At 47.4% G+C, this 25,760-nt stretch overlaps 2 pseudogenes; both read left to right on the forward strand.

The window, feature by feature from the left end:
• The first annotated feature begins 349 nt into the window (after window positions 1-349).
• Window positions 350-508, forward strand: LOC147659194 (5.8S ribosomal RNA; annotated as a pseudogene).
• Window positions 509-4,838: 4,330 nt separating this feature from the next.
• LOC147659195 (28S ribosomal RNA) lies at window positions 4,839-13,320 on the forward strand (annotated as a pseudogene).
• Window positions 13,321-25,760: the final 12,440 nt, after the last annotated feature.

The following is a 25,760-nucleotide window of genomic DNA, read 5'->3' on the forward strand; positions in this document are numbered from 1 at the left end:
ACGGACGGCTGACGTGCAGGTGGAGCAACCCACCCTCGTTGCCAGGGACTCGGTTCAACCAAGTCCTGTGAGGCTGGGCCAATGGGTTTGAAGACTCACACATCCCTCCTGGGGGCTGCCTGCTCCCATCACTCCAGGAACCCCCTTGTCCATAGGTGGGTGGGGGGACTCCTGGGCTGAGCGCCTGGTAATGTTTTTTTCTCCCAAAGGTGCAGTCTGACTCCCAGAGGGGAAGCTTTGAACTGGGTACCCTGGTGTCTCACTGCACAGGAGATGGACAGACGATGTGGCTTTCCTCCCGCCTTTCCTGCACCCGCAGGTGGATGCACGTGTTAGAAAAGATGCCTGTGACTCTTGGCGATGGATCACTTGGCTTGCACGTTGACGAAGAATGCAGCTAGCTGCGAGATTTAGTGTGAATTGCAGGACACATTGATTAACAACACTTCGAACAAACCTTGCGGCCCTTGGTTCCTCCCAGGCTACAGCTATGCCTGTCTGAGGGTCGATCAATCGTCAATCACCCCGGGACTTCCCTGGGATGTGGGTGGGCTGTTGCAGGATTAGCTACGCTTCCCTTCCTTCCCCCACAAGGTCAGTCCCTCCTGATTGCACGTGGTAGGGTCACTCACCGGGTCCTCTGGAAGAGGTACACCGCTGGTGTGCCTAGCCCCTCTCCCTGCCTCGGCAGGGTAAGCGATGGCCAGTCTGCCCCAGGCCTGCCCCGGGGTGCATGGCTGTTTGCAGCACGTGGCTCTCTGTGGTGTCCCAGCAGCTGCCCCTGCGATCGTGCCTCGGGCACCCACCACCGTGCCCTTCTACCCGGGAAGGGTGAACCCCATCCAGATCCCATCCGGGGAGAGAGGGTACCTGCTGCCAGGATGCCAGGCTCGCCTTCCCTGGCTCCCCCCAACGCTTCAGCGTTTTTCCGACTATGACCTCAGATCAGACGTGATGACCCACCTAATTTAAGCATATTACTATGATATGATATGATATGAGAAAATATTTATATAGCGCACGGTCGCTCCAAGGAGCATAATGGTGCTTTAGCTCCATTACTGATATGATGGGGGCTTATACTGTTGGTTGATGTTATAGCGAAGCAGAGTTAGACAAGTTTTTGCAGGCGGACTCAGTTAGCCCATAGATCCAGGTTTTAAGGGATTTTTTAAATGACTGTTCAGAGTTATTGTACGGAGATGGAAGGGCAGTTTGTTCCATGCCTTGGCACCTATAACTGCCAGGGGTTTTCCTCCTTTTGTGGCCAGTTTTAATTTAGGGACAATCAACAGATTGGCGTTGGCTGACCTAAGTTCTCTTGTTGGATGGTATCTGTTGAACTTGTTATACAGATATCGTGGGCCGCGCTTGTGGAAAGCCCTAAAGGTGATCACTAGGACCTTGAATAGAATGCGTTTTTGAATGGGAAGCCAGGGCAGCATGTCCAATGTGGCCGAGGCTGATGATTTTCTGGACCATTTTAGAACCAGCCTTGCTGCCGAGTTCTGTACCATCTGTAGTTTATGCAGGGTAGATTTCGCCACCCCTGCATACAGACTATTGCAGTAATCTATCCTTGATGTAATCAATGCAATTGCCACAGTACGGCGGGCTGATAAAGGCAGGAAATCAAAGAATTTTCTAAGGCCTTTTATGATATTAAAATATAGGCCAGCAACTTCTTTAGCCTGTTGTTTAAAAGACAGCATCTCATCGAATTTTATTCCCAAATTCTGTGCTGCTATGATGGTATTTGGTGGGGCTTCCGCATCAGTTGGCCAACAGGTATGTGGGGTGAAGAGGTTGTTTTTCCCAAATGGTAGAAATTCTGTTTTAGCAGAGTTACATTTGAGATGGTTGCTCTGCATCCAGTTAAAAGTCGCCATCAGACACTCGTTCAGAACTAGTTCGGCTTTTTCAGCACCAGGACTAATTGAGTGTCGTCTGCGTAAGCTATTGTGCTGATGTTAAAGGATGCAATAAGATTGATCAGGGGGGACATATACAGATTGAACAAGGTGGGGCTCAAACTTGAGCCAGGGGCACCCCTGAACCAACCTTCTTCTCTTCCGAACAGAATTGTCCAAGCATGGTTATCCGTCCTCTATGCATCAGGAAGTTTTTAAACCATTTTAACACGATGCCCCTTATGCCTGCCTTGATCAGGCGATGTAATAAAATAGCATGGGACACCGTGTCAAACGCTGCAGATAGATCTTGGAGGATTAAAACTGCCCTCTTACCTAGATCCAGTGCAGCTCTTATGGTTTCCGTGGTTGACAGAAGTGCGGATTCTGTAGAATGACTTGCTCTGAAACCTGCTTAGTTTGGATGGAGTATGTTATTTTCTTCCAGGAATGCTGAGAGCTGCTTATTAACAGAGATTTCAGCACATTTGCATATGGCAGGGAGTTGGGAGATGGGCCGTAAGTTTGATAGCACTGAGGGGTCATGTAAGGGCTTTTTTTGTAGTGGTTTGACCACTGCGGTTTTCCATGAAGTTGGAATCTCTCCAGTTTGGAGTGAAGAATTGAGGATAGCATTAATCATGGGGTTTACTTCCTCCTTAATTGTATGGAGCAATTAAGGGGGGCAGGGATCAAATGGGATCAAATGGTGAGCCAGATTTAATTTTAGAGATGGTTTGGGAAGATTCTTCAAGACTAATCATAGCAAAGGTGTTCCAATTGGCTGACCCAGAGTCATTGTCTTGTATAGCCTCTTCATCTTCTTGGGAGGTTTGGGGAAAGTCTTCGGTGAGATTTATAACTTTTTGTTTGAAATATGTTGCTATTTCGTCACAAAAGGTCTGAGAAGGTGGAATTTCCCGGGACAGATATTTTGGATTTCTAAAACTGTTTACAATTTGGAAAATGTCATTTTGTTTATTTTGTGAGGCTTCAATCAAGTTTGTGAAATAGTTCGCTTTGGTGCGTTTGATTGATGCGTGATATTTTCTCCTGGCTATCATAAAAAGCTCCTGATCATCGTTGTTATAATTTCTACGCCATCTCCGTTCTAGTCTCTGCACTTTTTGCAGTGTTTCTTTTAGTTCACTAGTGAACCAGGGAGCTGATGTTTTCCCTTGTCTGGGTTTCAGTTTTGGTGATCCCCCAGATGTCATTTTTTCCCCTATGGATCTCATCCACCCCTCATAGCTATGGCTGTCAAGGATGACTTCTCCATGTAGGGATGGTCTGCTCTCTTTTACCCAGCTTATAAGGTCTGAGTGGTCGATGATTTTAGCCCAGCCTGGAGTTTCTCATTACTCATCAGGACCGGTTTAGCAACCTTCATTTAATCAGTTTTAAGATTAAATGGGATGAATTTATGGTCAGTCCAGGTTAGAGCCAAGGGGGCTGAGACCTTGATAGTGTTAAGATTAGAGCAAATACACAGTCTAAAATATGCCCAGCTTTATGTGTGGGATCTGTTGTAAGTATTGTCAGCCCTAATACATGCATGATATCTTTAAAACACAGCACATTGGGGTCACTAATGCTGTCCAAATGCAGATTCAGATCTCCCAATAGGGTGAAGTTAGCAGCTTTTAGAGTTAAGTTGGTGAGGACTTCGCCCATACTTTCTAGAAAGTGGCTCGCTTGGCCTGGTGGATGATATATTAAGGCTCCGGAAAAAGTAAAGTCGTGGGCCTGTAAGCTAAAGCCCAAACATTTTGCCCCTTTTATATCAGATAGTTCTGTGATGTTGCATTTGAGGGTGTCTCGATGTATAATGGCCAACCCTCCCCCTCTCTGTAGGGGTCTATCTAGTCGCTGTATCCGGTAGCCACATGGCAATGCATGTACTATGTCTGGATTGGACCAATCTCTAAGCCAAGTCTCTGAGACTAGGAGACAGTCCAACTTTGTTTCTGAGATTAAGTCATACATATGTAATGCATTCTTGCACATCGAGCGGGTATTAATAAGCCCCCCGTTGATGGCTCTATATATGATTTTCTTGATTTTCTTTGGTGGTCTTTGATACGTGGAGAAGTGTGGCTCACTGGTTAGAGCAGGCAGACCCTGAAGCAGAGGTCAGACCCGGGACCAGGGTTCAATTCCCGACTCAGCAGGGTCTTGAGCTCAAATGTCCACGGACTCGATAATTCTCGCTTCGGTGCCTGACCTAATCATGGGTTCAGACTCTGCAACTCTGGGCATTAAGCTTGCTTAATCTCCACAACGGCCCCCCGCGGCTGGATACCTGGCTTTCACCTTGGGATGCCCTGTAGGGGCTATCTCACAGGGAAAAGCCAGGACGGGTTCCCAAGGCAAGCGCTTAGAGACCCCTGGGTGATAAGCGCTATATAAATCCAATATACAATACAATACAATACAAGGTTGCACATTTTGTTTACATGCAATGCAGCATATGGGGCCTGTGCACTTATCAACATTAATACCATGATGGCATTGCTTACGACCAGGATTCAGTGACAGTATATACTCTCTGGATAACTGACCTGGTCTAGCCATCTGGGCAGAGGAAGCAGCCCCCAGCCCGTCCGTAGCACGGACGGGCACAGACGGGCTGGACTTAGGCGCGACTTCAGCGTGACTACGGCGCTTCTGCTGATCGCCTTTTGTTTTTATATTGGAGCCTCGAGCGCTAGAGCGTTGGGGCTGTGTCTACGCCCAATATGGCCGCTGAAATGCCGCCTCCCACTCAGCACCTCAATCGGCTGTATGCAGGGCAATTCTAGGCAGCGATATTAGTGCGGATTGACCGTGGGGCAGAAATATGGTTAAAAAGTAAGGCTTTGCGGCGCAAAATAAATTTACAAAACATAAGTTTAAACAAAGTCCGTTTTAAAAGCGCTGGCAATACTGATATCAATACTGCAATCAATCTACCGGCTTTCAGCCTCAGGAGAGCTATGGAGTCTAAGCAGAGGAAAAGAAACTAACAAGGATTCCCAGTAAGGGTGAGAAAAGAGAGAAGAACACTGAGCTGAATCCCCACCCAGCGACGGGCACGGGAAATGTGGCCTACATAAGACCGGCTCCATCTAAGGCTAAATACGGGTGCAAGACCGATAGCCAACAAGTATTGTAAGAGAAAGTTAAAAGGAACTTTGAAGAAAGAGTTCAAGAGGGCGTGAAATTGTCGAGAGGTAACCGGGTGGGGTCCGTGCAGTCTGCCTGGATGATTCAACACGGGGAAGGTTGGTGGCCCGGGAGTTCCAGATCCCCTCTGCAGGACCAGTGCCCAGGCCTACCTGGCCCTGCAGGGCACACTTCCTCCACGGAGGTGTGCCACGACCGGCTCCTGGTCGGCTGGGAAGGCTTCGGGTAGCAGGTCTCCCTACGATCCGGCAACGGGTGTTACAGCTGCCCTGGCAGCAGCTTCACCGTGTCCGCAGGGCTGAGGGAGATTTGATCACCTCCTCGCCTTCCCCTGGGCACCCGCTCAAGGCCGCCCCTTGGGGCATGCCGGGGCAGGGAAGGGGGAACTGACCCTCTGCACGACTGTCACCTGGGGCAGACTGTGCTCAGTGTGCCCGACTGTGTCCGGCCACCAGGAGGGGACTCACACACTAGATGGCAGGAGTCTGCGGCAATGTCGGTTACCCTCCCGACCCGTCTTGAAACACGGACCAAGCAGTCAAACACTTGCATGAGTCGGGGCAGAGCGAATACCTGTGGCGCAATAAAGGTGAGGGCTGACACACACCGGCCCATCTCGCCTGCTCCGTCAGGGAGTTGCAGCATGAGTGTTTGTGATAGGACCCGACAGATGGTGAACTATGCCTGGGCAGGGCGAAGCCAGAGGAAACTCCAATGGAGGTTCATAGCAGCCCTGATGTGCCAATTGGCTGTCCGACCTGGGTATAGGGGCGAAAGACTAAAAAAACCATCTAGTAGCTGGTTCCCTCCAAAGTTTCCCTCAGGATAGCTGGAGCTCAGAGCCCCCAATTTTAGCTGGTAAAGCAAATGATTAGAGGTCTTTGGCCGAAACAATCTCATTCTATTCTCAAACTTTAGAGGGGTAAGAAGCCCAGCTCGCTGGTGTGGAGCCGGGCATGGAATCAGAGTTCCTAGTGGGCCACTTTTGGTAAGCAGAACCGGAGCTGCAGGATGAACCGAACGGTGGGTTAAGGCGCCCAATGCCGACGCTCATCAAACCTCAGGAAAGGTGTTGGTTGATATAGACAGCAAGACGGTGGCCATGGAAGTCGGAATTCGCTTAGGCGTGTGTTACAACTCACCTGCCGAACTAACTAGCCCTGGAAATGGATGGCTATGGAGCGTCGGGCCCAGCCTTTGTGGACGCTGAGAGCCGCAGGGGCTAAGCCGCGATGAGTAGAGGGGATGCTGTGTGTGCATGGAAGCCCGGATTAATGGCCCTGGTGGAGCTGCTGCAGTAGCAAATATTCAAAGAAGACCTTTGAAAGCCATGCTCTGGTCACGAGCCGACTGGACTACGGAAACACCCTCTACGCAGGTACCACCACTAAACTCCAGAAAAAACTCCAACGAATCCAAAACGCCTCAGCCAGGATCATATTAGACATCCCACGCAACGAACACATCTCTGGTCACCTGAAAGACCTCCACTGGCTACCCGTCAATAAGAGAATCACTTTCCGACTGCTAACCCACGCACACAAATCACTCTACGACATCGGACCAGAATGCCTCAACTCACGACTGTCCTTCTACACCCCCGCCCGCCAACTACGTTCTTCCAGCCAAGCCCTGGCCACTGTACCTCGCATCAACAAGACCACCATGGGAGGCAGATCCTTCTCATACCTGGCTGCTAAAACATGGAACTCACTCCCCACTCACCTTCGCCTTACCCAGAACCACCTAGCATTCAGAAAACTACTTAAAACATGGATATTTGACAAGTAATCCTCCTCCCCTTCCTAAGCGCCTTGAAACCCTCTGGGTATGTAGTGCGCTATATAAATTCCTGACTTGACTTGACTTGACTATGTGAACAGCAAATGAACATGCGTCAGTCGGTCCTAAGAGATGGGTGAGCACCGTTCGAAAGGGACAGACGAAGGCCTTCGTTGCCCTCGGCTGATTGAAAGAGAGTCGGGTTCAGATCCCCGAACCTGGCGGTGACCGGTGCCCTCGCTGTGTCCAGTGTGGTAATGCAAACGATCCTGGAGTAGCTGGCGTGAGCCTCGGGGAGAGTTCACTTTTCTTTGTGAAGGGCAGAGCGCCTATGAATGTGTTCGCCCCGAGAGAGCGGCTCGAGCCTTTGAAAGTGTTGTTGTTCTGGCGGCATCTGGTGAGCACTCGCTGGTCCTTGAAAATCCGGGGGAGATTGTGTAAATCTTGCACCAGGCTGTACCCATATCCGCAGCAGGTCTCCAAGGTGAACAGCCCCTGGCACGTTGGAACAATGTAAGTAAGGGAAGTCGGCAAGTCATATCCGTAGCTTGAGGATAAGGATTGGCTCTAAGGGCTGGGTCGGTCAGGCTGGGGTGCAAAGCGGGCCTGGATGCGTGCCACGACTGGACGAGGCATGGCCTTCTGGGACGGCACGACTCTGGACGCGAGCTGGGCCCTTCCTGTGGATCGCCACAGCTACGGTGGTCACATCGCCCCGTGCCAATTTTCTGAGGGCGTGGGCAGGCATTCTGCCTTGGCTGGCACCTAGCAGCTGACTTATAATTTGTGCGGACCAGGGGAATCTAACTGTTTAATCAACACAAAGCATCGCAAAGGTCCAAGGCAGGTGTTGATGCAATGTAATTTCTACCCAGTACTCTGAATGTCAAAGTGAAGAAATTCAATGAAGCGCAGGGAAACAGCTGGTTCTGGGTTGTAGTGGCCTTTACCTCCCAGTGGTCCCGCCGGTAACTGCCTCTGAAGTGCTAGACTCTGCGTAGAGAAGTATATAGAGACTGGCCAAACTAGGTTTTATCATGGCAGCGAGCGTGATAGTGAGAAATGGCGAAGCAAACAAACCCAATTCCAGATGGGGTAGTTCCTTGAGAATAAAAACCCCGTTAAGATGGCGTAAGGAGGTGCTTTCTTTCCCAGAAATCATTAACCTCCTCACCGAATTTGTCAAACCAGCACTAGCTTCCAACAATGTAACGAATAACAACGATTCATATCACGATATAGGCCCTAGTTCACCCCTTATAGCAGAAGAAGACACAATAGTAGACCTAAGCAAATCCATCAAATTTGTAGCAACCTCAGCCAAGAATGACATCGGTACAGCAGAATTTGAAAATCTTCCCGATGTGTACGAGGTCCGCAAAAATGTAGTAACAAAGAAAAGGGATTACACAAAAAAAGTCACTTATTGGAAATACCCAAACGAAAAATATAAATGTGACTTGTGTGGAGACATATTGGGAACTTTTAAATAACTGAGAAAACATGTCTCCAACAAGCACAAAGGCTTCTATCTCAAAACGTACTGTTCAAAATGTGACGAAGAAGCCGATTACCACAATATTGCATGCTATTATGCCAAATGTAAAGGAAGACCTCAAAAAGGAGAGCTGCCATTCCTGTTCAGCTTCTGTGACCTCAGATTTGGAACTAAAATTGGTGTTTCTCAACATGCTCGGCATGCGCATCAAAGAGCGCAAAATGAGGCGTGACTAGCAGCTCTAGCAAGCAGCAAACCGTCAAAGTTATGGTCACAGGAAGAAATACTGTTGCTGGCAGAATTGGAAAAAGTATATGAAAATAAGAGGAATATTAATGCGCTGATGGTTCCACATTTTGACAAGAACAGAAAACAAATTGCAGAAAAAAGAAGAGATAGAAGAGATAAAAGCAAAAAATACGCAAAAGATGTACTGCAAGCATCAAATGTTTCTGAAAATTACTCTTGTGATTAACCAGAAGTTACAGTGGAAGTAACAACATAAAAGCACAGAGACTTTATCAATCCAAAACGTGTGCAAAAAATCAAGAACTTTGATGAACTGGGAGAAAGAATATCAGAAATCGAGAAATACACTCGAAACGTAGAGCAGCACGATGCTGCTATGGATCTGATGGATGAAGTAGTGACTTATATCGCAGAAAACACCACTGATATAAGTCCTGCTCTAACACGTGTAACAACAAATGAACCACCAAGTGAAATCAATAATGAGCCTATGAACTCAGCTCAAGATGAGCACCAGAATGCCTCAATAGGAAACAAGATAACAAAAAAAGACAAGAAAAATGGAAGACTTAATCGGACGCACCAGAAAAATTATGCAAAAGCAAAGGGCAGCTATAAAGAATACCAGGCAATGTTTAAAAAAGACAAAAAGAACATTGCCAGGATTATCACTGACGGGGTAGAAGATGCCACTTGCCAAATCAGTGCTGATGAAATCTTTCAATACTACAAAGGCATAATAGAAAAAGAAAACAAAAAGAACCCTAAATTCATGCTGATAGATCGAATACCAGAGGACTATGAAATTGATAGTCTTTGCAAAGAAATAACACTGCTCGAAATAACTCATGCCTTTGAGAGCTCCAATCTAAAGAAAGCAGTGGGGCCTGATAAGATAGGTCTGAATGAACTAAATAAAGTGCACAGCAGGCAACCAAGACTGCTGCCCAGAGTTCTAACATCTTGGTAGTTGATGAGAAGAGTACCAGAAATTATCAAAAAGAACCGGTCAATTTTGATACCCAAGAATGTACCGATTAGTGAACTTGCAAAAATCAGTAACTGGCGTCCAAATACCATTGGTACTGCATCCATGAAGTTATTCACAAAAATATTAACTAGAAGAATCTCATTTTTTGTTGAATTGAATACGAGACCAAAAGGCTTCATGAAGGTGAGAGGTTGTCTCGAGAATCTGACTCTCCTACAAAATATAATAAAAGAAGCACGAAAAACAGTCACTCATTAGCTGTTATGTTCATTGATATATCAAAAGCCTTTAACTCTGTCAGCCATGGTCACATTATACAGAAGCTCGCAAGGCAAAGAGTTCCACCAAACATCAGAGAAATAATAAAAGACCTATACACTGACTCAACAACATCTTTCAAGGGAAAGAACAACAAAGCAACTCCTGAAATAACAATGAAATCTGGGGTCAAACAAGGTGACTCTTAATCCCCAATACTATGTAACATTGCCATGGATCCTCTAATTCATGGTCTTCAGAAAAATGGCAAGGGCTTCACATTTGGATCAGATGCTCCTATTGAGAAAATCACCGCTCTCGCCTTTGCCGATGACATCGCAGTACTCAGCAATACCTGGAAAAGGAATGAGTACAAATCTGAAGATCATTGAAAGTTCAGTAAAGCTACAGGATTAAAACTGAATGTGAAAAAAACACATGGATTCTATATCAGTCACCATAAACATAAAATATTGATTAAGAACTGTAAACCATGGCAATTTGAAAGAGAAAATATTGAAAATATTCATCCAGGAGAAAGTGAGAGATACCTCGGATTGAAATTTGATCCACACACTGGTCATACAAGCAACAACAAAATCAATGAGGTTCTTGTCAATTGGGCTCAAAAACTTGATAACCTACCACTTAAGCCCACGCAGAAAATTGAAATGTTGTGCGAGTACTTGGTACCTAAACTATCATTCAAATTAGAAATGACAGGAACAGAAGCAAAAACGTTGAATGTTCTTGATCAAACAATAAAAAAGTATGTCAAACACTTTCTACACCTTCCTGTATACACATGGGATGGTCTACTACATTCGAAAAGATCGTTTGGGGGCCTCAGTATAGCAAAACTATGTACACAAATTGGTCTCAATAAATTCAATAGTTTATTGTATCTCAGGGCAGCTTCAGACTTGTACATAGCACATTCATTTGTGTATGTAGAAGAAAATATAAATGAAAAGCATTGATAACATAATCAAAACACACAAACTAAACATTTTGGACAGTTGCTTTCTGAGTTATGATTTGAATTTGTTTGCGACATATGATTGGAGAAAAGAAGAGTTCGAGAAATGGGCAAATCTCCCTGTCCAAGGTGATGGTATAAAATACTTAGCAAGTAATCCAACCTCAAACTTCTGGATCAGCAAGCATAACAAAATGAAAGAAAACCAGTACATAGCTGCGCTGTTGTTAAGAGCAAATGTTTTATATACCAGAGTAACCATTACCAGGGGAAGAAAACGTGCATTTGCTACATGTAGGTATTGTAATGATGTTTGTGAAACAATTTCTCATATCTCAGGTGCATGTCCTAAAACCAAGGATATTAGAATAAAGAGACATAACAAAATTCTAGAATTGCTCATTGACAGAGCAAAAAGGTGTGGTTAGATGGCATATAGGGAACCTCATGTTAAGAATAATGAAGGAGAACTACGAAAACCAGATGTAGTTTTTACCAAAAATGGTACAGCTGTAGTGATTGATGTTTCAATTCATTATGAAAACTCTCAGAATTCCCTCGAATTAGCGTTTGAGAGTAACGTGAAATACTATCAGGATCTGTCACAGCAAATCAAAGATCTCACAAAATGCAAAACTGTTAAATTTCATGGCTTTATCATAGGATGTCGTGGTGTCTGGCCTCAATGCAATGATGTTGTTCTGGCTGATTTAGGTCTACAAATGGCATTTCCATTCAAGAAAAATGTTTGCCTGACTATTTTAATGGACTCTCTTAAAATGTGTCAAGTATTCATGGACAATTGAGTATCAAACTTAAATTGAGATGCACACTTTCTTGCAGTACACATGTCACCCTTATAAAACATAATGTTTGAACACATAGATTTATATAAGAGTTAGTATAGATGTGAATTTTATAGATGTGAATTTTTATAGATATGCTTTCTAATTAGATGTGCAATTTGTAGATGTGTATTTTTTTGTTTTATATATGTGTGCTATAACAATATAGATATAGTGTGTACATCATACTTTTTGAAATGTCTTTAATAATGAATAGGTCTCAAATAATTGCATTCACATAAATATCACTCATTGATTATTGATGTCCTGCTAATTGTATTTTAATTCTCAGAACTGTTCGTAGACAATCTTAAAATTGTTGGAATAGTACTGTACTGTGTACTATTTCTGTCCTGTACGTGATCCCAGTTCCAGTGAGGACAGCATTCAGTGTGGCTGTACTTCGGAGCGAAAGAATGTTGTATTGTTGGAAGCAAAACCGAATTGACGCTGATGGGCAGCATAATAACCAAGAATGAGCCACCGCGAGGTGGTACAGATTAGCCAAATGCCTTGTCATCTAATTAGTAACATGCATGAATGGATGAACGAGATTCCCACTGTCCCTACCGACTATCTAGCGAAGCCACACCCAAGGGAACGAGCTTAGCAGAATCAGCGGGGAAAGAAGTCATTGAGATTGACTCTTGGCTGGCAGTGCAAAGAGGCATGAGAGGTGTAAGATAAGTGTGAGGCCTTCAGGCTGCCGGTCAAATATCACTACTCTTATCATTTTTTCACTTACCTGGTGAGGGGGGTGAGCCCTGTGGGGTTCTCGCTTCTGACTCCAAGCACCTGGCACCCGGTGGGCGCAACCTGCTCAAGGGACAGTGGCAGGTGGGCATTTTGACTGGGTCGGTACACCTGTCAAACGATAATGCAGGTGTCCTAAGGCAAGCTCAGGGAGGACAGAAACCTCCCACAGAGCAGAAGGGCAAAAGTTCGCTTGATCTCAATATTTAGTATTAATACCAACCTTGAAAGTGGGGCCTCATGATCCTTCTGATTTTTGGGTTTGAAGCAGGAGGTGTCAGAAAAGTTACCACAGGGATAACTGGCTTATGGTGGCCAAGCGTTTATAGCGACATTGCTTTTTGATCCTTCAATGTCGGCTCATTCTAATTTTGTGAAGCAGAATTTACCAAGCGTTGGATTGTTCCCCCACTAATAGAGAATGTGAGCTGGGTTTAGAACGTTGTGAGACTGGTTAGTTTTACCCTACTGATGATGTGTTGTTGCAATAGTAATCCTGCTCAGTATGAGAGGAACTGCAGGTTCAGAAATTTGGTGTATGTGCTAGGCTGAAGAGCCAATGGGGCAAAGTGTAATGATTGTAAGCAGCGCAAGAATCGCACGCGCCACTAACCTTAATCCTATGCCCAGCAGGAATGACTGGATGACTGTCCTCACAACCTCACACCGCACTTCACCCAACAATGGGACAATCACCGCTATTGGCGCGAGCACAGCCGGAGGTCGCAAGGGAGAATCTAGGGATGGATGAGGGGGTCTTCTAAGCTTCTCAGGACGAGATTCGGAGTCAGCGGCTTTACTGGGAAGACCTCCCTGAAGGTGGGCGAAAAGACGTAGAAAGGATAATGTACTTTTGCCTTGACTTGAATATCCCCACCTCCCCAGTGCTCCGGAACTTACCACTGGTGTAAGTGATCTTTCCGTGAAGGAAATCAGGTGATACTAGAAATACAGGAAAGTCTATTCCACAGCTGGCGAAAGTTAAAGCACTTTCCACTCGAGCTCCTGTAACGGATATCTGAGGTTGAAACTCTCCCCGGTAATACTTTAAACAATTACTGAGTACAAGAATCCCAAAATACTCCTTTTGGGATATACGTGGATCTGGGCTCAATGACGCCCGTAATGCAGGAAAACAAAGCATAAACAAATCAGGAACTTGTGCGGACCGCACTATACCTTAATCCAGGCGATAGAATCAAGGACTGCAAACAAGAGAAACGGAAGAGAGCGAGCCCGCTCTCCGCACTTCTTTTCCCCACAAGCGCGGTTCTGTTCTACTCACAGAGACGCGCTGGGAAGTTGATAGTCTGACCACGCAGGCACTTCGTCGTCGCGGCGGGTGTCTGCACAACTGACCACGCGGGCACTTCGTCGTCGCGTCGGGTGTCTGCACAACTGACCACGCAGGCACTTCGTCGTCGCGGCGATTCACAAACAGGCTAGTCAAAAAACTCCAAGGCAGGGGCTCTAAATCCGGAAACAACATGGAACAAACCAGGAACAGGATTGACAAGCCCCGTTTTGTTCAAGGGGAGGAGCTTAAGTAAGTTCCTCCCATTGTGCAGCCTCCTGGCGCCGCTTGGCCTTCTGGGACTGGTAGTTTTTCTGCCCACATCTGAAAACGTAATGTTTGCGGCAACTTGCCGCTCTGCCAAGGGCGATCGCTACAGAACCCCCTCTCGAGGACTGCCGTCCCGGCGGTCGTCCCGGCTTTCCAGGGAAATTTTCATGGAAAAGCGCAACCAAATCAGGACAATGTAAGTGGTCCGCCGGTTCCCATGAGCGGTCTTCGGGACCGTAGCCCTTCCACTCGACCAGATACTGGACCCGACCCCGCACCACACGAGAATCCAGAACGGACTCCACTTCGTACTCCTCTTGTCCTTCCACTTCCACAGGACCAGGGCGCTCAGGCAACCGAACACTCGGGAGGCAAGGCCGTAGAAGTGAGACATGAAAAACCGGATGTATGGACCAAGACACAGGCAGAGAGAGTTTCATGGCCACGGTATTGATCACCTCACAGATACTATACGGCCCTATGTATTTAGGTTTCAGTTTGTTGGCGCCACGCAGATGCAAGTTACGGGTGGAAAGCCAGACTTTATCTCCTACCTTGTACACTGGCTCCTGGGTTCTCTTCGTATCGGCATACGTCTTCTGGGAGTTCTGAGCCTTCTTCAGATTGTTCCGAGCCTCTAACAGTACGGCTCGGAGATGCGCATGGTGCTCCTGGATGGAGGGAACCAAGGAAACACCAGGCCACTCGAAAGGGAGCATATTTGGGTGGAATCCGTTCAAACAGAAAAAAGGAGAACATCCCAGAGTGGAATGCACAGCATTATTGTACGCAAACTCTGCAAGCCATAACAAGGTGGTCCAGTTGGTTGTGTTCTGTAAGGTGAAACAGCGTAGGTATTGTTCCAGGGTTTGGTTTAACCGTTCTGTCTTACCATCCGTTTGTGGATGGTAGCTGGATGATAGGCGAGCGTCTATCTGGAGGATGGTACAGAGCGCCTTCCAGAAATGGGAGGTGAATTGCGTACCCCGGTCGGTTATCACCACATTCGGAAGTCCATGCAGACGCACAAGGTTTTGCAAAAACACCTTCGCTAATTCGCCGGAGGTAGGCAGACCAGGTAGGGAGATGAAGTGGCCCATCTTGGTGAGATGATCTACCACTACCAAAATGACTGTTTGCTTCTCACAAGGAGGCATTTCTACAATAAAATCCATGGACACTGTATGCCAGGGTTTGGACGGAATGGGTAGAGGGCGCAACAATCCTGTCGGTTTAGCATGAGATGATTTACCTTGCGCACAAATCGCACAGTTTTTTATGTAGTCCTTCACATCAGTCCGGACGCTGGGCCACCAGAAGGACCGTTCCACCGTAGAGAGTGTCTTGTATACACCCATGTGTCCTCCCAGTACTGAGTCATGGGCCCACTTCATCACCTTGGTTTGCAACTCAACGAGGGGAACATATAGTGCATGGTGATGATACGCTAAATGATCCTTTTCACAGCGATGATCTGGCTCTTCAAGGACCCATGCGGGTACATCTAGGTCAGCGAGGGCGATTTTAACGTCCTCAAGAAAGTCGTCCGAGGTGATCAAGGCAATGGAGGCCTCGATGTTCTCGACGCCCTGCAGGATTGAGGGTGATTCAACAGTTCTCCCTGTGTCATCCTCCCCTAACCGTGAGAGAGCATCCGCCTTACCATTCCTAGTTCCCGGTCTATATCTGATAACAAAGTCGAAATCGGAAAAGAAAAGGGTCCATCTCAATTGACGGGGGGTCAATGCTTTCGCGGTTTTCAAAAACAGGAGATTGCGATGGTCCGTAATGATCTCCACGGTATGCACAGCTCCAAGGAGGTAATGCCTCCACTCCTCGCATGCTCTTTTAATAGCCAGTAGCTCCTTGTCCGTGATGGAATAGTTTATTTCACAAGGAGTGAGCTTCTTTGAATAGAACGCCACCGGATGAAGCTGTCCTGTAGTAGGGTGTCGTTGTGACAATATTCCGCCAAGAGCATATTGGGAGGCGTCCGTTTCGAGGATGAAAGGCAATTGGGGGTTCGGGTGCCGAAGGATGGGGGCTTGTGTAAATTTCAACTTGAGGGTTTGAAAGGCCTTATCTGCTTCTTCTCCCCATTTGAAGGATACGTTCTTCCGCAAGAGAGACGTGATGGGATGAATGATCTTGGAGAAGTCCTGGACAAAGCGCCTATAATAATTGGCGAAACCAAGAAAACTCTGAACGGATTTGATAGTCTGCGGCGTTTTCCAGGAGAGTATGGCCTCAACTTTTCTCATGTCCATCCTAAATCCTTGGGCATCGATCACATAACCCAGAAACGCCACTTGTTTGACGTGAAAAAGACATTTTTCAAGCTTGGCGTACAACGAGTTTCGTTGTAGTCTCTCCAACACCTCCTTGACGTGCGTAATGTGCTCTGAAAGGGAGGCAGAGTACACCAGAATGTCGTCAATATAGACGATACAGAAAGACTCCAAACACCCCCGCAACACCTCATCCATAAAAAACTGGAAGGCGGCGGGGGCATTGCACAGTCCAAACGGCATCACCCGATACTCATAGAGGCCGAATTTGGTTCTGAAGGCCGTTTTCCACTCGTCCCCAGTCTTAACTCGCACGAGATGGTAAGCCCCTCGAAGATCCAGTTTGGTGAAGTACCTCGCCCCTTTGAGTTGGTCCATAAGCACGGGTATCAAGGGCAATGGGTACCGGTTTTTTACCGTCACCCGGTTGATGGCTCGGTAATCAATGCATGGACGCAATTCCTCACAGTCCTTCTTGGGGATGAAAAACATAGGCGACGAGACAGGGGACGTGGAGTGTCTAATGAACCCGGTGGCCAAATTGTCATCAATATAGGTTCGTAGATACTGTGTCTCCTTTTCGGTTAGGGCATACACTCTGCTGCAGGGGAGATCCGCACCTGGAACAAGGTCCACACGACAATCGTAGGTCCTATGTGGAGGCAGGTGAGTGGCTTTTTTCTTATCGAACAAAGAGGCGTATTCGTGGTATTCCGCCGGTAAAACCGTGGCACAGCAGAACCTGTCAACTGAGCAGGCCCCAGCCAAGCAAGAGGCAGGTGAGGGTTCTGGAACACTGTGGAGATGGTCTCTGTTCTGGAAATGTTCTTGGCAGTATTGGGATGTCATCCTTACTGTGCGGGTTGACCAGCAAACGGAAGGGTCATGTAGAGTCAGCCAGGGCATGCCTAAGATGAGCCGGAATTGTGGGACGTCTATGAGGTCGAATTGGATATATTCGTAGTGACGGGTTCCATATTCCATCAGCAAGGCCAGGGTATGTTGCGTCACTGGTCCTGATGACAAGTCAGTGCCGTCCACAGCTTTGACCATCTCGGGCGTTGTTTTCTGGTCACAGGGAATACCCATTCTTCTTGCATAAGCTTGATCGATATAGTTCCCTGTGGCCCCTGAATCCAACAGAGCGTCCACTAGGAAAGGTTTCTGATTTGTTACCTGCAGGGTTACGTTTATATTCATGTGCGCAACCGCAGGGTGAAGGGTGTTCGCGACGTAAGGGGAGACCGGGGGAGATTGGAGTCCTGAATCAGTGGTCTCTGTCTGATCCAAGACCATTAGTTTTCCGACGGCTCTTCCGTTCTCAGGGAGGCCTGTGTTCTGGGAAATACATTCCTTCCGGAAGTAGAAGCCCGAGCTCTACAATCGTTAACAAAATGCCCACTTTTTCCACAGTACATACATAGTTTGAGCCTTCTTCTCCGATCCCTTTCTTCTCTGGTAAGGGGGCCTCGTATTCCTCCTATTTGCATGGGCTCTGGCCCCTCTTGGGGCTTGGTTTTTTCATCACTCGCTTGTCGGGATCTAACCAGGGGATAGGAGAACCGAGAGTCCCCTCTGCTCCGATCACCTCTCCGCTCCATCAATCGATGATCCAGTTGGACTGTTAAATCAATAAGTTCTTCACATGTGGAGGGCAATTGCACCACCTGTGCTAAGACGTCCTTCAATTCCCCCCGAAGACCCTGATAGAATAGAGAGATTCTTTTCTGAGCCGGCCAGTCTGTTTCTACGATGAGTCGGTTGAAAGTCGTAATATAGGACAATAGGTCCTGTGAACCTTGGCGTAAGGTCATTAACTCCCGGTCCAATGATAACATGTGGGACTTTCTGTCAAATAGTTTACGCATTTCGAGACAGAAATCGGCGAAATTATGTAATACGGGATCATTCCGTTCCAACAAAGGAATGGTCCACCCGGATGCGTTTCCTCCCATATATGACATAACGAAGGCTGTCTTTGATGATTCATCCTGAAAGATTTGAGGCTTGCAAAGGAAATGAAGGCGACATTGGTTTAGAAAGGTCTCAAATTTTTTGGGATCTCCGTAAAACCTTTCGGCAGGAGCCAGAGGTATGCCATGGGTCTGCAGAATATGTACTGTAGGGGTGGCGTCTGTGGACGTAGTAGGGGCTGCAAAAGTTCCCCCAGGTTGGAAGGATGGAGGAGGGGGCAAGGTAGCAGATCGTATCAGAGGTCTGACACTAGGCTCTTTTTGGGCAAGATCAGACATTTCTTTACGTAAGTCCGACATTTCCTTGTATAATGCTTGGTTTTCAGCTCGAGATGTTTGAACCTCGCTTTGCAACTCCGAGAAGCTTTCCAACAAAGAGGTGAGTATGGTGTTTGTATCCATCGTCCGGGCTGGTTAGCGTTCTTGGGCTTGTCAATCTGTAATGATTGTAAGCAGCGCAAGAATCGCACGCGCCACTAACCTTAATCCTATGCCCAGCAGGAACGACTGGATGACTGTCCTCACAACCTCACACCGCACTTCACCCAACAATGGGACAATCACCGCTATTGGCGCGAGCACAGCCGGAGGTCGCAAGGGAGAATCTAGGGATGGATGAGGGGGTCTTCTAAGCTTCTCAGGACGAGATTCGGAGTCAGCGGCTTTACTGGGAAGACCTCCCTGAAGGTGGGCGAAAAGACGTAGAAAGGATAATGTACTTTTGCCTTGACTTGAATATCCCCACCTCCCCAGTGCTCCGGAACTTACCACTGGTGTAAGTGATCTTTCCGTGAAGGAAATCAGGTGATACTAGAAATACCGGAAAGTCTATTCCACAGCTGGCGAAAGTTAAAGCACTTTCCACTCGAGCTCCTGTAACGGATATCTGAGGTTGAAACTCTCCCCGGTAATACTTTAAACAATTACTGAGTACAAGAATCCCAAAATACTCCTTTTGGGATATACGTGGATCTGGGCTCAATGACGCCCGTAATGCAGGAAACCAAAGCATAAACAAATCAGGAACTTGTGCGGACCGCACTATACCTTAATCCAGGCGATAGAATCAAGGACTGCAAACAAGAGAAACGGAAGAGAGCGAGCCCGCTCTCCGCACTTCTTTTCCCCACAAGCGCGGTTCTGTTCTACTCACAGAGACGCGCTGGGAAGTTGATAGTCTGACCACGCAGGCACTTCGTCGTCGCGGCGGGTGTCTGCACAACTGACCAAGCGGGCACTTCGTCGTCGCGTCGGGTGTCTGCACAACTGACCACGCAGGCACTTCGTCGTCGCGGCGATTCACAAACAGGCTAGTCAAAAAACTCCAAGGCAGGGGCTCTAAATCCGGAAACAACATGGAACAAACCAGGAACAGGATTGACAAGCCCCGTTTTGTTCAAGGGGAGGAGCTTAAGTAAGTTCCTCCCATTGTGCAGCCTCCTGGCGCCGCTTGGCCTTCTGGGACTGGTAGTTTTTCTGCCCACATCTGAAAACGTAATGTTTGCGGCAACTTGCCGCTCTGCCAAGGGCGATCGCTACACAAAGCTATCATCTGTGGGATTATGACTATATGCCTCTAAGTCAGAATCCCCCCTAAACCATAATGATACCGCAGTGCTGTAGAGACTCGTTGGCCTGGGAAAGTCGGTCACTTTCAGGGGCCGGTGCTCAGAGCCGCTCACTTGGGGACCGGAGCCCGGATGGAAGGGGACTGCCTCCATTACCCTTAATGCACCGCATGTTTATGGGGCACCCGGTGCTAAATCATTTGTAGATGACCTGATTCTGGGCCAGGGTTTCATAATTACCAGAGCAGCTACCTCGCTGCGATCTATTGAAAGTTATCATCTGAGCCAAGCTTTTGTCTCTCTGTGCGTGGGCGCAGATGTCTTCCTCCACCACACCTTTGGGTCGGTCCCTCTGCTGCTGGGCCAGCAGGAGGGACGCAGCGGAGGTGACGGGAGGCTGCCTCCACCACGTGCCCTCCGGTTCAGGCAATTCCCCCTCCCGTCCCTGCCCCACCGTAGTGCAGGGACAGGGCCACCATCCCTAGCTGGACAGCCTCAGAGCGCCTATCCACTCTTGCCGTCGTCGGACTGCATGGGCGACGGGGTATCGCTGTCTCTGGCCATCTGAGCGCTGGGTCATTCTGGGCTATCTGGTCATCTGGCTGCACGACCAGATGGCCTTGCGGGCTGGGTGAGCATATGGCCCTGTGGGTCGGGTGACCAGATGGCCCTGCAGGCTGGGTCACCAGATGGCTTTGAGGGCTGGGTGATCAGAAGGCCGGCCTGCTGGCTGGCCGGACTGACTCCACCTTTTGTCTATCCTCAGGGTTCTGTAAGCCCCCACTATGTGGGTGCTTAATAGTCGAAAAAAAATGGGCTCCCTGGGCAGGTCGGCGGGAAGAGGATGTGACCTAGGCTTAACCCTCCTTGCTTCCTTCCCCAATGGGCTGCAGAAAGGTGGAAGGCACACCCGCACAAGTCAGCACCCTAATGCCAAAGGGTTTGGGTGTGGTGGGTGACAGTCAGTACCCAGAGAAGGGCGGCTGTCGCTGGGGCAATAAGTAGTAGGTCCCAGCCCTGCTTTGAAGGGCGGACGAGCCAGAGCTGAAGCCCCTGGAGAGCTTGAAGAAGCACTGAGCAGGGGACACCTGGGCCCAGTCTGGGATGGCAGCAACTTGCGGATGTCCTGTGCTGCCCAAGGGGTTCACCAGGGCCCAGGGAGGCTCTCCCCGGCCTGGCTGGGTTGGGTAGCAGGCACCAGGACTTGGGCTTTATCTCTGTCCGGCTGACCCTGGGGTGCAGGAGCCTCCAGTCCTGAAAGCCAGCCGAGGGCCTGGGTGCTGTGGATGGAGTTCTGGACTTTTTGGTTCCGTCCAGAGGTGTCAGGGTACAACACCCAAAGACCCCGGAGTTCCACCTGCCTTGGTGCACAAATGAACAGAAACACGGGCTTCTCGATGGTGGCGTCAAAGACCAAAGGTTTATTACTGCAGGGACACAGAAGTCACAGAATCTACACACGGGCAGAATCTAGGAGACTGTTCGATTTGTACAAAGTGGGTCGCTCCTTATATACTAAAAATTGTGCTCTAGGCAAATATTTCACATGTCGGTACATTCCCAAACCTTTGTGTCTCTAAACAATAAATATTTGGTGTTACACAGGAACTGTCGATAAAATCTGATACCAAACATCTACGAAGAGGGGTTCCCACTAGTTCATCACAATCCCCTGTCAATATTGCATTCAGGACCCGGACCGCCTCATCGTAAAGTTCGTTACCTCCCCCTAATAAAGGCCCAGAAGGAAAGGAACAGAGCCAGGTGCAGAAGATAGAAAAGCGGGATAAGAGATGTTTGTGGGTTGTAAATGGGCAAGGCTACCGGCTTCGGCCGCCTAATCATGATCAGGTACAATGGACACGAAGACCAGTTTGGCAGGACTGGCCTTGGGCAGAGGAGGCAGCCTTTGTCGAGTCATGCAGCTACAGCGTGATCTGGTTTAAGGTGCACGTGTCATGTAAGAGGTGAATCTCCGGCTAAGGCTACGTGTCCTTAATCAAAGTGGAGTAAATGAAATGATCAGAGGCTATTGCATATGTGAGGGCAAGGAAACACAAAATGGCGGCCACGATCTAAGATGGATGCCGTGTGTATATCAGAAATGTGTCAGTGGAAGGAGTGCTCTTGCTCGTAGCGTAGCGAAAACACTAGGATATATGAAATGGATCATTTGCGGTTCACTGATACCATTTTTATGTATTTCCGACAAACTTGAAAACACGGGTTCAAGTCGTCACGGAACCGTCACGGAACCTCAGACCCTCCTTTTGCCCTTACATAGGCAATTACTCAGTCTATGTCAGAATCTAGTTCTATGCTCATCAGGTCAGTGACATGTTGTTGTATCATCATCCTTTCTCGTGTCTTTTCTCCAAACGCAGGTGGTTTTCTGAGACAAGTCGCAGCACAAAGACTACACAGAGCAGGACCACACTGGATAATCAGACAACATGAGAATAGGAATACTAAGATGACACCAATGACCATTAGAACTTTCCATCCCCACGCTGAGATCAGAGTCCAAAACCACTCCATGAAGGACCAGTTTCCCTTGTCTACATGTATTGAGTCCGAAATCTTGTGCAACTTAGAGATCGCCTCGTAGACTGTTGGAGCATTATTAGGAATAAAGACACAGCAGCTCGATTGGATCATTCTGCATACCCCACCTCGATCTGCAAGTATAACATCTAGAACCATACGGTTCTGCAATGTCATGAGCCTATCCGCCTGAAGCTCAGCTGTCAGATTGCTAAGGGCACCAGCAGTTTCAGTAATAGTAGATTCAACTACCCGTGTTAGCTGACGTATGTTTCTACTATTGGCCATAGGTCCCCAGAACGGAAGGAAGCCTTTGAAGAAGTCTCCAGCTTCCTGACCAGCTGTATCTTCCTTGCTGAAGACACCTCTCGCTACTCTTGTTCTGTGGTAATCAGGTGAAGCAGTGTATGTCGGAGGCAATAATCGAGCAATATAACATGATCCTGAGAAGTCGGCAGGCAACCATGTATAAGCTCTGTCTCGACAAATGAAATAGGTACCCCTAGCAGTAAGAAAGGCAGGGGAAGAGTTAGCCGGAAACACATAAGTCTCTACGCACTCACTCCTCCCTAGCTGAGCTCTCGGATTTCTCCCATTACCTTGCAAACAGACCTGACCTCGGTGAGGTACGACCCAGATTGGAGTTGAGCTTTTACGCTTGCTTTCTCCTAAACTAAGGCGATACTCTGAAGTATTCCAACTTAAATATACTCGCAATTCGTCTCTAGGGTATGATGGAGTATTATTGACGTCCTTGACCATGTCAATAATTCCCTGGACTAAGGCTTTGTTGGCAGAGTTATATTTAGTGGAACGTGGTGGACGTGGAGGATAGGTTTCGAGAGCATAAGCAAAGATGGTTTGGAAAGCCTGAAATGATCCATTATAGCTGTAAGGCAAAACCAGATATGGAATACCTTTATCCATAGTGTGAGGTATCAAGCCACATACCCAGCAGTCTGTAGTGTTAACTACCAGTTGGTGTTGGTGCAAGAGCTGTACAAAAAGTGTTGTTGGTGAATTCTGAGCGTCGAGCTTGCTCATGTTCTGGAAATGAGTGAAAAGAGTGTATAGAGGAAACAGTAGAAATAGCAGGATCAAGGGGAGGTACTGTAGAAACTGGCACAAAAATCAAATTTATGCTAAAGACAATTCCACCCACCAATGTTGCTAAAACAATCAAAAATGTAACGGCACATTGCATCAAGAAACATTTGCTGTGAAGAATTCTATTAAGTCTGTTTCTGCGAACGTAAATCACATTCTTTCGTTGCAGCGCAGGAAGCTCCATCTTCTACAATCCGCTCGCGACCACTGATGATGTGTACGTAGATGAAAATGCCTCTATCAGCCCTGGGAGTTCCCAGAACCAACAGAAAGATCGACCTTGTGTCAGACCCCTGCAAATTCAAACTAGGCACACAGCCACGACCCTACGGCTACCCAGACGGCAAGGCAATTTTAAAAACAATAAACAATAGCAAACTTCCTGGCTGAAGGCAAAAGTTCAAAATATATATAAATATATCAAAATCACAGTATGCAGTTGCCTGCTTTATTAGTCCTTTTTATGGCTTCTAAGGTTGTATCTTTTCTTCGCTGGTACTGTCTGATCGGAAAATAGTGTATCACTAGCAGCTGTTGCAGAGTTTAAGTTCGTAGATAGCAAAGTTTCTTGTGATGCTGGAGACAAATGTTCAGTGTTCAAAGGAGTCCTTTCAGGAGGAGAGTCAAGTTTCAAAGTGTCAGTAATCAAATCGGCATCGCTGAAAGGGACAAATTTCGGAGTTGTTTCAGCTTCGGAGGCACCAATTCCCTTCTTCACCCAGTCGTCGTAGGGCAGCGGCAGTGGAACACGCTTTACGTGAGAAGCGTGGATCCAGTGCTTGCGACCAGCAACACGTACAGCTGTCCTCGTCGCCAGCAGGACCTGGAAGGGGCCGATGTAGCGAGGCTGAAGATTCTTTGTCCTCGCAAAATTTCTGACCACCACGTGGTCGCCGGGTTTCAGCTGATGCCCTGGACTCTCCGGAGGTTTTGGCAAAGCATCAAAGACCTGTTGATGAATAAGACTCAATTTAGCAGTCAAGTCATAAAGATAGTCTATCAACATAGGATATTCAATGGAGCAGAATTGTTTAGGCCTTGGCACACCCCAGACATTTGCCGGGCGGCCAAATACAATCTCATATGGAGAAAGCCCTATTCTAGAATGCACTGTTGCTCTCGTTGATAACAAAGCCAAAGGAAGTGCGTCTGGCCAAGCCAAACCTGTGGATGCTTGTATCTTGGCTATCTTAAGCTTCAGAGTGCCATTGTAACCCTCGACTAAACCAGCAGATTGGGGATGGTTTGCACTATGGAATTTTTGTTTCAATCCTAGACCAGCACACACACTCTGCATAACTTTCCCTATAAACTCACTTCCGTTATCTGACCATACAATCCGTGGCATTCCAAACCTAGGGAAAAATTCTTTGAGAAGAATTTTGGCAGTTGATAAAGCAGTGTTGTCCTTTAGTGGGTATGCTTCTATCCACCTGGAAAAAGCACAAACTACCACCAGGACGTATTTTAAATTGTTGCAGCGTTCCATGTGAATGAAGTCTAACTGAATCACTTCAAAGGGACAGGAAGGAGGAGCGAAATGACCAGCTGGAGTTGGAGTTCCCTTGCCAGGATTATGCATCAAGCACACCATACAATTTTTCACCACTCTCTCTGCACACTTACTGATTCCCTCATTCTTCCAAACCGGAGCTAACATCTTACATATCCCTTTAGAACTTATATGCGCCACTCCATGCGCCATCGTCACTACTGCAAGCACATACGCATCAGGCAACATCCAACGCTGCTGTTCTGTCAAATCGATCCAACATCCATTCGAGTCCAACTTGCCCGTACTTTCTCTCCATACGCGTTTCTCTTCCTCAGTCGCTTCTTTCTGAATCTCTTTCACACTTTCCATAGTGTCCTCACACATTCCAGACTCAGCAATCCATCTTGCAGACGTAGCAACGTACATTCTACTCATCGTGTCTCTAGCTGTCTGTTTAGCGGTTTCATCAGCAAAGGCATTCCCACGACCAACATCATCCGTGATTGCTTTATGAGCACTGCACTTCACAATCGCAACTTCAGTCGGCAAGGTTAGAGATTCTAACAAGTCGTTAACTAGCTGACCATGTTGAATCTTAGTCCCATGGGACGTAATGAAACCCCTTTCTCTCCACAACCGGCCAAAACTATGGGCCACGCCAAATGCGTACTGACTATCTGTAAACACATTCACTCTCTTTCCCTCAGCTAAAACACACGCTCTCGTAAGAGCTATTAATTCTGCTGCTTGGGCAGAATTCTGACTCACTCTTGCAGTCTCCACAATCGTCT

This window comes from Lissotriton vulgaris, unplaced genomic scaffold (assembly GCF_964263255.1).
Source record: "Lissotriton vulgaris unplaced genomic scaffold, aLisVul1.2 SCAFFOLD_10311, whole genome shotgun sequence".
NCBI classification, from domain to species: Eukaryota; Metazoa; Chordata; class Amphibia; order Caudata; family Salamandridae; genus Lissotriton; species Lissotriton vulgaris.